This window comes from Callospermophilus lateralis, unplaced genomic scaffold (genome assembly GCF_048772815.1).
Source record: "Callospermophilus lateralis isolate mCalLat2 unplaced genomic scaffold, mCalLat2.hap1 Scaffold_153, whole genome shotgun sequence".
Classification (NCBI taxonomy): Eukaryota; Metazoa; Chordata; class Mammalia; order Rodentia; family Sciuridae; genus Callospermophilus; species Callospermophilus lateralis.
The window spans coordinates 2,341,608-2,353,331 of NW_027512646.1; the positions used below are offsets into that span (position 1 = coordinate 2,341,608).

At 40.9% G+C, this 11,724-nt stretch overlaps 1 pseudogene; it reads left to right on the top strand.

Moving 5' to 3' along the window:
* The first annotated feature begins 967 nt into the window (after window positions 1–967).
* Window positions 968–3,232, top strand: LOC143386384 (leucine-rich repeat neuronal protein 1-like; annotated as a pseudogene).
* Window positions 3,233–11,724: the final 8,492 nt, after the last annotated feature.

The following is an 11,724-nucleotide window of genomic DNA, read 5'->3' on the forward strand; positions in this document are numbered from 1 at the left end:
ACTCGCCTAGCATGCGTGTGGCCCGGTTTCGATGCTCAGCACCATATATAAACAAAGATGTTGTGTCTGCCAAAAACTAAAAAATAAATATTAAAAAATTCTCTCTCTCTCTCTCTTTAAAAATAAATAAATAAATAAATTGATCTAGAAAAGCTTTGGCTGGTGCCTTTCCACAGAATGTACCACTTAAATTTCTGGAAACAAATGAGGTATTAATTAAGCTGTAAATAATTAAAAATTATTAATGCACCGATTCTGTAAAAAACTGCCATTTGTATTTTGCTTTTAGTAGGGATGACCTTTTTTGCTTTTTAGAGCCCTAAATATATGCAATTTCTAAAGTCGTCTTTTATTTTAAAAGAAATGACATCTACAAGCTCTTCTAGGTATTCTGAATCAGTGTGTGTGTGTGTGTGTGTGTGTGTGTGTGTGTGTGTGTATGTGTGTGTGTTTAACAATTTGGTCCAGTAGTACATGCACTCCCGATTGTAAAAGTGAAGGAACATTAACTGCTTTTAGTATAGTAAGAGGGATATAGTGAGTATCCTGATGTTTTATAGATTATTTGCCTATTTGAATGCATTTAAACATTTCTTCTTATTAGAATTGTAAGTGACTATGCCTTTTTAGTAAATAAAAAGAAGGCTCTAGTGCAGAGAGTAGTGGAACTAGCATAACACCTTTCCTAATCTACTTTTCAGACACAGTTCCAGACTCTTGGCTGAGGTCACTCGGATGAGAAGCTGTGTGCATGCCTGGAATCGAGAGACACAGCTGAAAGACTCCCAATTGCTTTCTGCCTTTTGAAAAGTCCAGAACATCATCCCTTTGGACTCCGGCATTCTGTACATCTCAACAGAGACTACTCGAATGTTTACATTTTCTGCTCCGTGTCGACAGATAGAGTTCTCATTTTGTTAAAACTCACTCCCCAGGGCTGAGACTTGAGCTTGTTCGGCAAGCCAGCATGGCTGGGGTGAGCCTGGTAGCAGCCGCTTGCCAACTGGTGCTAGGCTTGCTAGTGACCTCCTTCACGGAGTCTTCCATACAGAATAGTGAGTGTCCACAACTCTGCGTCTGTGAAATTCGACCCTGGTTTACCCCGCAGTTCACCTACAGGGAAGCCACCACAGTCGACTGTAATGATCTCCGCCTCACGAGGATTCCTAGCAACCTTTCTAGTGACATGCAAGTGCTTCTCTTACAGAGCAATAACATCGCGAAGATGGTAGATGAACTTCAACAGCTGTTCAACTTGACTGAGCTAGATTTCTCCCAAAACAACTTTACCAATATTAAGGAGGTAGGGCTGGCGAACTTGACTCAGCTCACTACTCTGTATTTGGAGGAAAATCAGATCACAGAGATGACTGATTATTGTCTGCAAGACCTCAGCAACCTCCAGGAACTCTACATCAACCACAACCAGATCAGCACTATCTCTGCTAACGCCTTTGCAGGCTTAAAAAATCTTCTAAGGCTCCACCTGAATTCCAACAAGTTGAAGGTCATTGATAATCGCTGGTTTGATTTGAAACCTAACCTGGAAATTCTGATGATTGGGGAAAACCCTGTGATTGGAATTTTGGATATGAACTTTAAAACCCTCTCAAACTTGAGAAGCTTAGTTTTGGCAGGAATGTATCTCACGGTTATCCCTGGAAATGCCTTTGTGGGCCTGGATAGCCTTGAGAGCCTGTCTTTTTATGATAACAAACTGGTCAAAGTCCCTCAACTCACCCTGCAAAAAGTCCCCAATTTGAAATTCTTAGACCTCAACAAAAATCCCATTCACAAAATCCAAGAAGGAGACTTCAAAAACATGCTCCGGTTAAAAGAACTAGAGATAAACAATATGGGGGAACTTGTTTCCGTGGACCGCTATGCCCTGGATAACCTACCAGAACTCACAAAGCTAGAAGTCACCAATAACCCCAAATTGTCTTACATCCACTGCTTGGCTTTCCGAAGCGTTCCTGCCCTGGAAAGCTTGATGCTGAACAACAATGCTTTGAATGCCGTTTACCAAAAGACGGTAGAGTCCCTTCCCAATCTGCTGGAGATCAGAATCCACAGCAATCCCTTGAGGTGTGACTGTGTCATCCACTGGATTAACTCCAACAAAACCAACATCTGCTTCATGGAGCCTTTATCCATGTTCTGTGCCATGCCCCCCGAATACAGAGGGCAGCAGGTGAAGGAAGTTTTAATCCAGGATTCAAGTGAACAGTGCCTGCCAGTTATCTCTCACGACACATTCCCAAATCATTTAAACATGGAGATTGGCACTACAGTTTTTCTAGACTGCTGGCCATGGCTGAGCCAGAACCTGAAATTTACTGGGTCACTCCCATTGGAAATAAAATAACGGTGGATACACTTTCGGAAAAATACAAGCTAAGCAGTGAAGGTACCTTGGAAATAGCTAATATACAGATTGAAGACTCAGGAAGATACACGTGTGTTGCCCAGAATGTCCAAGGGGCAGACATTTGGGTGGCCACCATCAAGGTCAACGGAACCCTTCTGGATGGTACCCAGGTGCTGAAAATCTATGTCAAGCAGACGGAATCTCATTCCATCTTAGTGTCTTGGAAGGTCAACTCCAATGTCAGGACATCAAATTTAAAATGGTCGTCGGCCACCATGAAGATCGACAACCCCCACATCACATACATGGCCAGGGTCCCAGTAGACGTTCATGAATACAACCTGACCCATCTGCAGCCTTCCACCGATTACGAAGTATGCCTCACTGTGTCCAACATTCACCAGCAGACTCAAAAGTCATGCGTCAACATCACAAACAAAACTGCTGCCTTTGCCCTGGACATCTCTGACCAAGAAACCAGCACAGCCCTCGCCGCGGTCATGGGGTCCATGTTCGCCGTCATTAGCCTCGCATCCATGGCTGTGTACATTGCCAAGAGATTTAAGTGGAAAAACTACCACCATTCCCTAAAAAAGTATATGCAAAAAACCTCTTCCATCCCCCTGAACGAGCTGTACCCACCACTCATTAACCTCTGGGACGGTGACAGCGAGAAAGACAAGGATGGTTCGGCAGAGGCCAAGCCAACCCAGGTCGACACATCCAGAAGCTACTACATGTGGTAACTCAGTGGATATTTTGCTTCTGGTAGTAAGGAGCACAAAGACGTTTTTGCTTTATTCTGCAAAAGTAACCAGTTGAAGACTTTTGTATTTTTGACTTTGCTAGTTTGTGGCAGAGTGGAGAGGACAGGTGGATATTTCAATTTTTTTTAGTATAGTGTATCGCAAGGGTTCCACACGGCTGGCAGCAACTCTAGGCTTCCAGTTTGTGTTTGGTTTTTATTCTTATCATTATTATTATTATAATTATTACTTTTATTATTATTATTATTATTATTATTTTATTTTAGTTGTTGTGCTAAACTCAATAATGCTATCCTAACTACAGTGCTCAGTAAAATGATTAATGACAGGTTGGGGTTCCCCTGTGCTTTGACCAATAGCATGACCCCTTCTTCTGAAGCCATCAGTAGGAAGTTCCGCATCCTCCAAAAAAAAGGTAATTAATATACAGTTTTGAAGCAGCATCCAACCTTTTGTAGCAATCTGGTTTACAGACTTTAACCCAAGAAGCTGACTAGACTGGCTACCTCCTTGAATGACTTTAGTTGACTGTACTGTAATGTTGTATCAACTGAATTGAATGTTTGCCTTTCAACAACCACTTCTCTTTCATTTTTCCTCTTTTTTTTGTAATAGTTAAAGAGGCTTAGAAAAAGCTAACAGGCAATAGAAATATGTATATCAGATTTTTTAATGTAACAAACTACATATTAATTGTTACCTTATTCTTTTTATCTTTAGTAGACACTTTTAAAAGAAGAGATAATTTTGTTGTGTTGAACTCACCAACCTGTGGTGTACAAATGAAGACAGAACTATAATAAATTAGTTTTGTTCTGATTTTTTTAGAACACTTGCAATAACGTATCATTTATAGTTCTTACAGCCACAGTGGTAATGATATATTTTTCACATCCATGAAACAACAAATGAAATGAATCAGCTGTCACACGATGTCTCTTAAAAAGCTAGACCCTAAAATGTTTTGAATTTTTTTTGTACAGGAAGAAATAACTATTTTAATTCAGATATTCTAAGGAGAAGTGTTTCTATATTTTAAATATTACTGACCAGAATCAAATGGGAGGGTGTTCATATTAAAGAAAGAAGCTGTATTACTATATCCCGTGCATACCTAAACAATCTCTCTCTTTCTCTCTCTCTCTCTCTCTCTCTCTCTCTCTCTCTCTCTCTCTCTCTCTCTCACACACACACACACACACACACACACACGGATACTTTGGATTTGTCATTCCTTTTCTGTAAGGGTTAAGACCTGATTTATTTTTTACAGTATCCACATTCTCCACCCATGTGTGAAGCATGGAGTCATGGACTCTTTCAAGTGTATTTCTGTATCCCTTTTAACAGCCATCTATATGCTTAGACTCACATGAATCTGTGAATCAGTGTGGCAATATCTGCTGAGACAAGTCAACGATGGAGAGAAAACAGAACAACTTCTGTATGGTGGACATTTTTCATTCAAATCATAATACACAATATATAGTTGGGCAGAGTTGAGTGTGTCAAGATCACCCGGGAAACGTCAGTGTGAAGCTGAGAACAGGAGCTAGTTTTAGGAGGAAGGCCAGGAAGGGAGGAGACGGGGAGGGAATTTGAAAGTATAGGTAGAGGACAAAAGAGCCATTTGAAAATTGAAATGGACGAGGCAGAGACATAAAGAAAGGCTATCCCATATGGCAGCTCTGACATGGACACACTGTCACATCAGGAGTGATTAGACTGTCAAAAGGGACCAAGATGAAGCAGGTGCCAGAGGGGCCACAGAAAGGACTAGGGGGCAGAAAGAAAGTCCAGATGAGGCGGGCTGAGAGCCTTGGGTCTTCGTCAAGTTTTCTGTTTTGTGAATTATTAAAAAATATATATATAAATATTAGGGAGCTGGGGGTGTAGCTCAGTGGTCATGCATTTGCCTTGCATGCACCAGGCCCTGGGTTCAATCCTAGCACTGGGGTTGGGGGTAGGAGGGAGTCATTTCTTTATATTTCTAAAAGAAGTGGGGAGGGAACTTCAGATGCTGAAACAAGCAAGCTGCAACAGGAAAAGAGTGAGTACCTGAGCTAGAAGCATCCTTTCCCACAGCCTTCGTCTGTTGATAAGAAAAACTGAGGCCCAAGGAGGGTTTGCCACTGATCCAGGTCAGGACCTCCTGCCCTTTGAGAACTCTGTACCCCACTGATTGCTTCAGGCCCAGCAGCCTGGTAGACTCCCGTGCAGGGCTCCTCAGCTCTGAACAACCTGTGCTGCCCCTGCTTTAAAAATGCAGCACACCCTCAATTCCTGTTGACTCAGGATGACTTTCAGCACAAAGGGTAGTGCAGAGGACCAGGGAACTGTCTGCCTTGCTGGTACTGCCAAGTACATGTGGGAAACAGAAGTGAAGATGCTTTGGATGCAACCAGGAAACATTTCCTGTTGGGTGAGTCTTGTTTTCAAACATCTGCAGAGTAGTAAACCATCTATCAACAGCTCTGCTACATCCAAAAGTGGTGAAAGCAAGCAGCACTGAAAATGAGACCCACAGTGGCTTGCAGCTGTCGGGAGGAGGCACCATTTACCCACAAAGCAAGGATTGGAACCTGGCCCAGAATGGGCATGGAAACATTGGCGAAATAACTGAAGTAAAACAGTTCAGCCATGCTCCATTCTGAGTACATAGCAAGCTCAAGGAATTCCAAATGTTTTTGCCAATGATATTCTTTGCCAGGTCAGTTGGGAAATTTTTTTGTTGTTGTTGTTTATTTTGTTTTGTTTTTTTTTTTACTTTGAAAAAGTATTGAAGCTTTTTTCCCCCCTGCCCTTGATAATGGCTCAGATTTCATTCAATAGAAAGCAAGATGGCATAGCTCTTTTTCCCCCTAGTCAAGTATTTTCTCATTTGTATTAAATTTAATTTGATCAGTTAGGCAGTGAAATTAGACATCAGACTAGGTTCTGATTGATAATGGAGGTGCCATCACCTTTACCAGTGAAGTGGCTATTATAGATCTAATTTCACATTTTCCCTCTTACTCCCCGTTGCTCTGAGGGCATACAGTGTGTCTCTAACCTGATTTTACAAGGTTATTTTTGGAATATTTCCCTAAAACAGGCATTCCCTAATTTGCTCATCTAATTAATGACAAATCAAATTAATGCCATGAATTTTAAAAAATGCATGATCATCAGTGTTTCTACTTAGAGCTCTGTGACTGGCAAAAAATAATTGTCTTTAATTCTTTTGCAAACAATACCAAAATCATATTTTCTGTCATTTTGTATATGTATTCATTTATTCATTCATTTGCTAACAACACCACGATTACCCTCTTTGCTTGATGTTTGCTTTCTATCTCTTTTCATTTTTCAAAGCATTTTCTTTTCTTCATTCCTGTTTTCATCATGGGGTGGGGGGAAGCATTTTGTACTTCTAACACTTTTCTGGGCAAAACCACTTTCTGGCTTTCTGTTCACTGAAAAGGAGAATTTAACCCCTTCTGATGAATTCTAAGTACAATTGAAAATTCACCTTACTTTCTTCACCTTACTTCTTTCACTCTTACCCTGCTTGCAAATAGACTTTATTCTTTCCTTTAAAAAAATTCTTCTTTTAATTCAAAAGGAATTATCTGGGAGAAAATGTTTCTTTAAAGCTCAGATTTAGAATCACCATTTGATTTGTTTCTCTCAAATGAACCTCTGCAGGCCTTGATCTAATCTGGGGTAGAAATGATTTCTCCATTGCCTCTTCCCCACTAATAATCAGCTCCTCTCAATCAGTTAAACTGGGAATTTAAGGTACATGGTGAAAATAAGGAGCTGGTGTGGGAACTAATGATTTTTATCCTTGCTGGTTAATGGAACTAAAGCGTTTCTTACATTGTAGAACACCTTGGAGACTTGATGGTACTAATAGAAAGTGCATAGCATTGGGCCGCTGATATCTCAGAGGAAAATGGGGGTTGGATTTAATCCTGAAAAACTTTGGTAAGTTGTGGATTATTCCTTTCCAACTTACAGACAGGAAAACTAAGACCCATAGAAGTATTTGCTGACACCAGGCAGCTCTGTAAGAAGGGGTCCATCGTGGAATCCCCAAGCTCTCAGTTTTCTCTCCCTCCACCCAGGAGGAAGGAGGAGCTTCTATTGAAGGGCAAATGCTGAAGGTCACTAGGCACCTTGGGAAAGAGCAAAAGCACAGTTGCAGGGAGGGACACTGAAGGCTTCCTTCTTGTCTTGAATTTTTTCTCTCCTTTAGGAAACACTACATGCTGGGATCTGTAATAGTTTTCTGCTTCCAAACTGGGTTTCCACCAGGCTAAATTTTAATTCTAGTCTTCAACTGCCCCATGCCTATCCCTGTTACACACTTGTAAAATTAAAATGTTTAAAGCTTTTTTTTTTTAATTGGAGGAAATTAAAAACTCATTTGTCCCTTAGGAGAAAGGGACAACTTACGTAAAACTAATGACAAACTCCAAAACCTAAACAGGAGAATGTGAAACCCACGTAAGTGAACAGTTGCAAGGGTGGTATCTGACATCCTGGAAAAACCCAGATCAACCAAACGGATTGGTGGAGTTTGCGGGTAGATTTCTGTTTAGCCAATCCTATGCCCCCCAACACACACCAAAAAGGAGTCTCGGAGCTGTCAAAGGACATTAGAATGGCGGAGATTATTTTAAAAGGGAAATGTAATTGCCCTTGCAATGTACTCCACCTTGTCAGTTATATAGGAAGCAAAACCCGTGTTGTGTACCTCATGAAAGTATCTCTGGACATAAATTGGGTTTTTTCTTCTTAAACCATTAAGGTTAGTCTCATTTTAATCATTTCTCTGATCTGCTTTTTGAAGCTATGCCCCATCCACCTTGGCCTTTCACTTTCTCTCATAAGGTTAGACTGACAAAATGAATTTCAGCCCGGACCCTGACAGAGTGATCAAGAATCCCTAATAAGGGGGGGTGTCCTGAATTAATAAGGTGGCATTTCAATGTATCCGCCTGCATAATAGCATGTCTCTCCAATGTCCACAGAAGACCTTGTGGCATGAGGAAAAGGACAACCATGTCACTGCTGCCAGGACTGTGTGGTTTGGGTTTTTTGTTGTTGTTGTTGTTGTTGTTGTTTTTAAGCAAGGACTTATGAAAGAAAACGAGAAGCATGTACTGTGTATTTAGTCCTGTGCCAGGAGCTTCTCCTGGGTCAGGAACACTGACTCCTCCAGGAGATCCATCACTTCCTCCAGGAGATGGTACCTGTATTGTCCCGACATCAGTGAATAGTGGGTAATCTGCCTCCCAGGGCAGAGTGATATGCCTGGAGTCACACAGCTGGTGAGAAACAGAACTGGGACAGACACTCAGACCATGTGACTGCGACTTGCAGATTTTTAACCACAGAATGATCCACGAGCTACAGCTAGATCAGGGGTGTGGATGCATATCTCGGAAGCACATTTAGCACTGAGACAGGGAGAGTGGGGGAAGGGCACTTCCCAGCACTGAGCCCAGGGTCTCATTTAAGACTCAGAGCTGAGGTCAATACACTGAGGCCTCTGCATCCACTCATTCTGTATTTGTGGATTGAACCATCCGTGGATTGAAAATACAGGTTCAGTCTCGCTAATGGAAAATACTTAGAAAGGTTGCAGGTTGCAAAGTTTGGTTTTTTTTGTTTGTTTGTTTGTTTGTTTTTTAGATTTTTTTTTGGACCATTTTTACTGGTTAAACATCCCTGATCTGGAATCCAAAATGTACCCAAATCCAAAAATTGCTGAGCATTATGTCAGTGCTCATGACACTTTTCAGCACTAAAAAAAATCTAAAAAATCTAAAAATCTGACCAAACAGTTTTGGTCAGATTTTTAGATTAGAGAAGATTAACCTGTATTTTTTTAATGTTTATGTACTATAATGGCTTAGATATTAGGTGTCCCCCAACCCCAAAAGCTCATGTTTGAGTCAATGCAAAAATAATAAAAGTTTAGAGGAAATGATTGGGTTTTGAGAGCCTTAACCTAATCAGTACATTAATCCCCTAACAGGGATTAACTGTGGGGGGGTAACTGTAGGCAGGTAGTACATGGCTGGAGAAGGGAAATCACTGGGGGTGTGCCTTTGGAGTATATATATATATATATATATATATATATATATATATATATATATATATATATTGTCCCTGGTCTTCAGTGTTTCTCTGCTTTCTGATTGCCATATCAAAGCCATTTTCCTTCATCACCATCTTCCACCATGATGTTCTGCTTCCCTTAGAGCCCAGAGCAATGGAGCCGGGTGTCTGTGGACTGAGACCTCTAAAACCGTGAGCACCACATAAGCTTTTCCTCCTCTAAAAGTGTTCTCATCAGGTCTTTTGGTCACAGCAGCTAAAAACCTGACTAAAACATGTGCAGGACATATACTGGCTTTTCCTGTATTGTTCCCTAAACATAATATAACAAATATTTCTTTAATAGCATATGCATTGCTTTAGGTATTATAAGTCACATAGTGGTGATTCAATGTGGAGGAGGATGTCCCAGGTTCTAGGCAAACACCGGGCCATTTTATGTGAGGGAACTGAGTATCTTCAGACTCTGGTTTCCCCTAGAGGTCCTGGAACCAATTCCCAGTGAAGGCCAAGTGACAAGCATATAGAAGTCACAGCAAGGACAACTCTAAAAAGTTTTGAGATGCCAACTTTATATAAACAATTGGAAGAAACCGAAGTTGCAGAAGAAAAAAAATAGTAATCAGATTGAAATTAATAAAAATAAAATGGGTAGGTGGGAGTAGAAGTAGGCTCCATAAATTGAGCAGTAGGCATTCACCAGGGCTTTGCGGAGTGCTTGATAATAGTCCTGTGGAATCCTCTGGAAAGATGCACCTGGAGTGCTAACCGGGCCCTCTCCTTTACACGATTGATTTACTTCTTCAGTAGGCAGCCAGGGAAAGAGTAGTTTCCATGATCTCAGGGGCCTTCTCACAAGAAGTTTTGTTAACGTGGTATTTAATGTCATTGGTAAGTGAAGAGGGGGGAAAATGCTATGTTGTTTTTTTTCTGCTTAAACCATTAAGGTTAGTCTCATTTTTAATCATTTCTCTGATCTGCTTTTTGAAGCTATGCCACATCATTGGGTGCAAAGACTTGTTCTGAGGCCCTACTGTGCAACATTCCAGGGTTAGGGGTGCCGGGTTCATCAACTCACTAGGGAACTGTTAGTGAAGACTTTTATGGCTAACTCCCACATCTTTGTGATCTCAGTAGCCCTTACTTGTAAAATACATGCCATTCTATCTATCTTCTGGGAGGCAAATTAGTTTAAATATCTCGTGTGCTGATGAAACTATTAAAAGAAGGCCACTGTGAGCTTCTCTTGTTAGAGCTCCACATCCTCATGAACAATACTTGGTTTCACCCAATTTTATTCTGACTGCCTTCAGTGTGTTCCCATAACATCAGGTGGTTCCTATCAGCTATTCATTTAAACATGTATTCTTTTAACAGTAATATATAAAGCACAGAGAAAGGTATATATTAACAAAAATAGCATCTCATTCTAGGGCAAGGAAGACAAGAAGAAATAAATAAATGATTTGTGTATAGTCTTTTCTCCCTCTGCATATTTATATTTGTATATACATATAATTGTAAAACTTCACCTGTATGAATATAAATTAAAATCCTGGTATATATGGTTTTGTATACATTTTTCTATCATGCAAGAAGCCAGCATTTTTTTATATCACTAAATTCTCTTGGAAAGCATGATATTAAAGGCTGTATATAGTCATCTATCATATGGATATGTAGTCATTAAACATGTCCTTCTTTTGGAGATATGCCTTCCATATCAAGACAGGGAGCCATAAATAAAAGCCTACGCTGCTTCCATTATCAACGGTGCAGTCATGGAGGAAGATGGACGTCCACCAAGAGGACAAAATGACATGAAGACAACAGGAAGAAGAGCCCTGGTTGGTTTGGGAGTGGTCAGAGATCAAATTTTATTATTTGAGCTCAGAATTAAAAGATAAGGTAAAAGTTTCACAAGGAAATGCACAGAGGGAGGGTATCTAGGCAGAGGGAACAATTTGCCCTATGTGTCAACTTTCCATGACTGTGACAAAATACCTGAGAGATGGTTTACTTATGCGGAGGAGAGGTTCATAGTTGCAAAGATTTTGTTGAGTCCACAGTCACTTGGCTCTGTTGTTTGGGGCCTGTGATGAGACAGAAGAGACATCAAGGCAGGGAGCAAGTGAAGAAACAAAACTGCTTACCTCGTGGCAGCCAGGAATCAAGGGAAAGAGGACCTGGCCAGGGTCCGGATTTCCCCTTCAAGGGCATGCCTCCAGTTACGTAGCTTTCTTCCACTAGGTTCCACCTCTCAGAGGTTCCTTTACCTCCCTATGGCACCATGGGTGGTGACCAAGCCTTTTCCTTATGGACCTGTGTGGAACATTTAGGATCCATGTCTACACTGATCATAGGGTTTCCAAGGGCATGAAAGATGGCCTCCAAGACGACCTGGGGATTCTGAAAGCATTTTGCAGAAGGGGAAGGGGCTATTAAAAACAGAGTCACTGAAGAGGAAGCTGA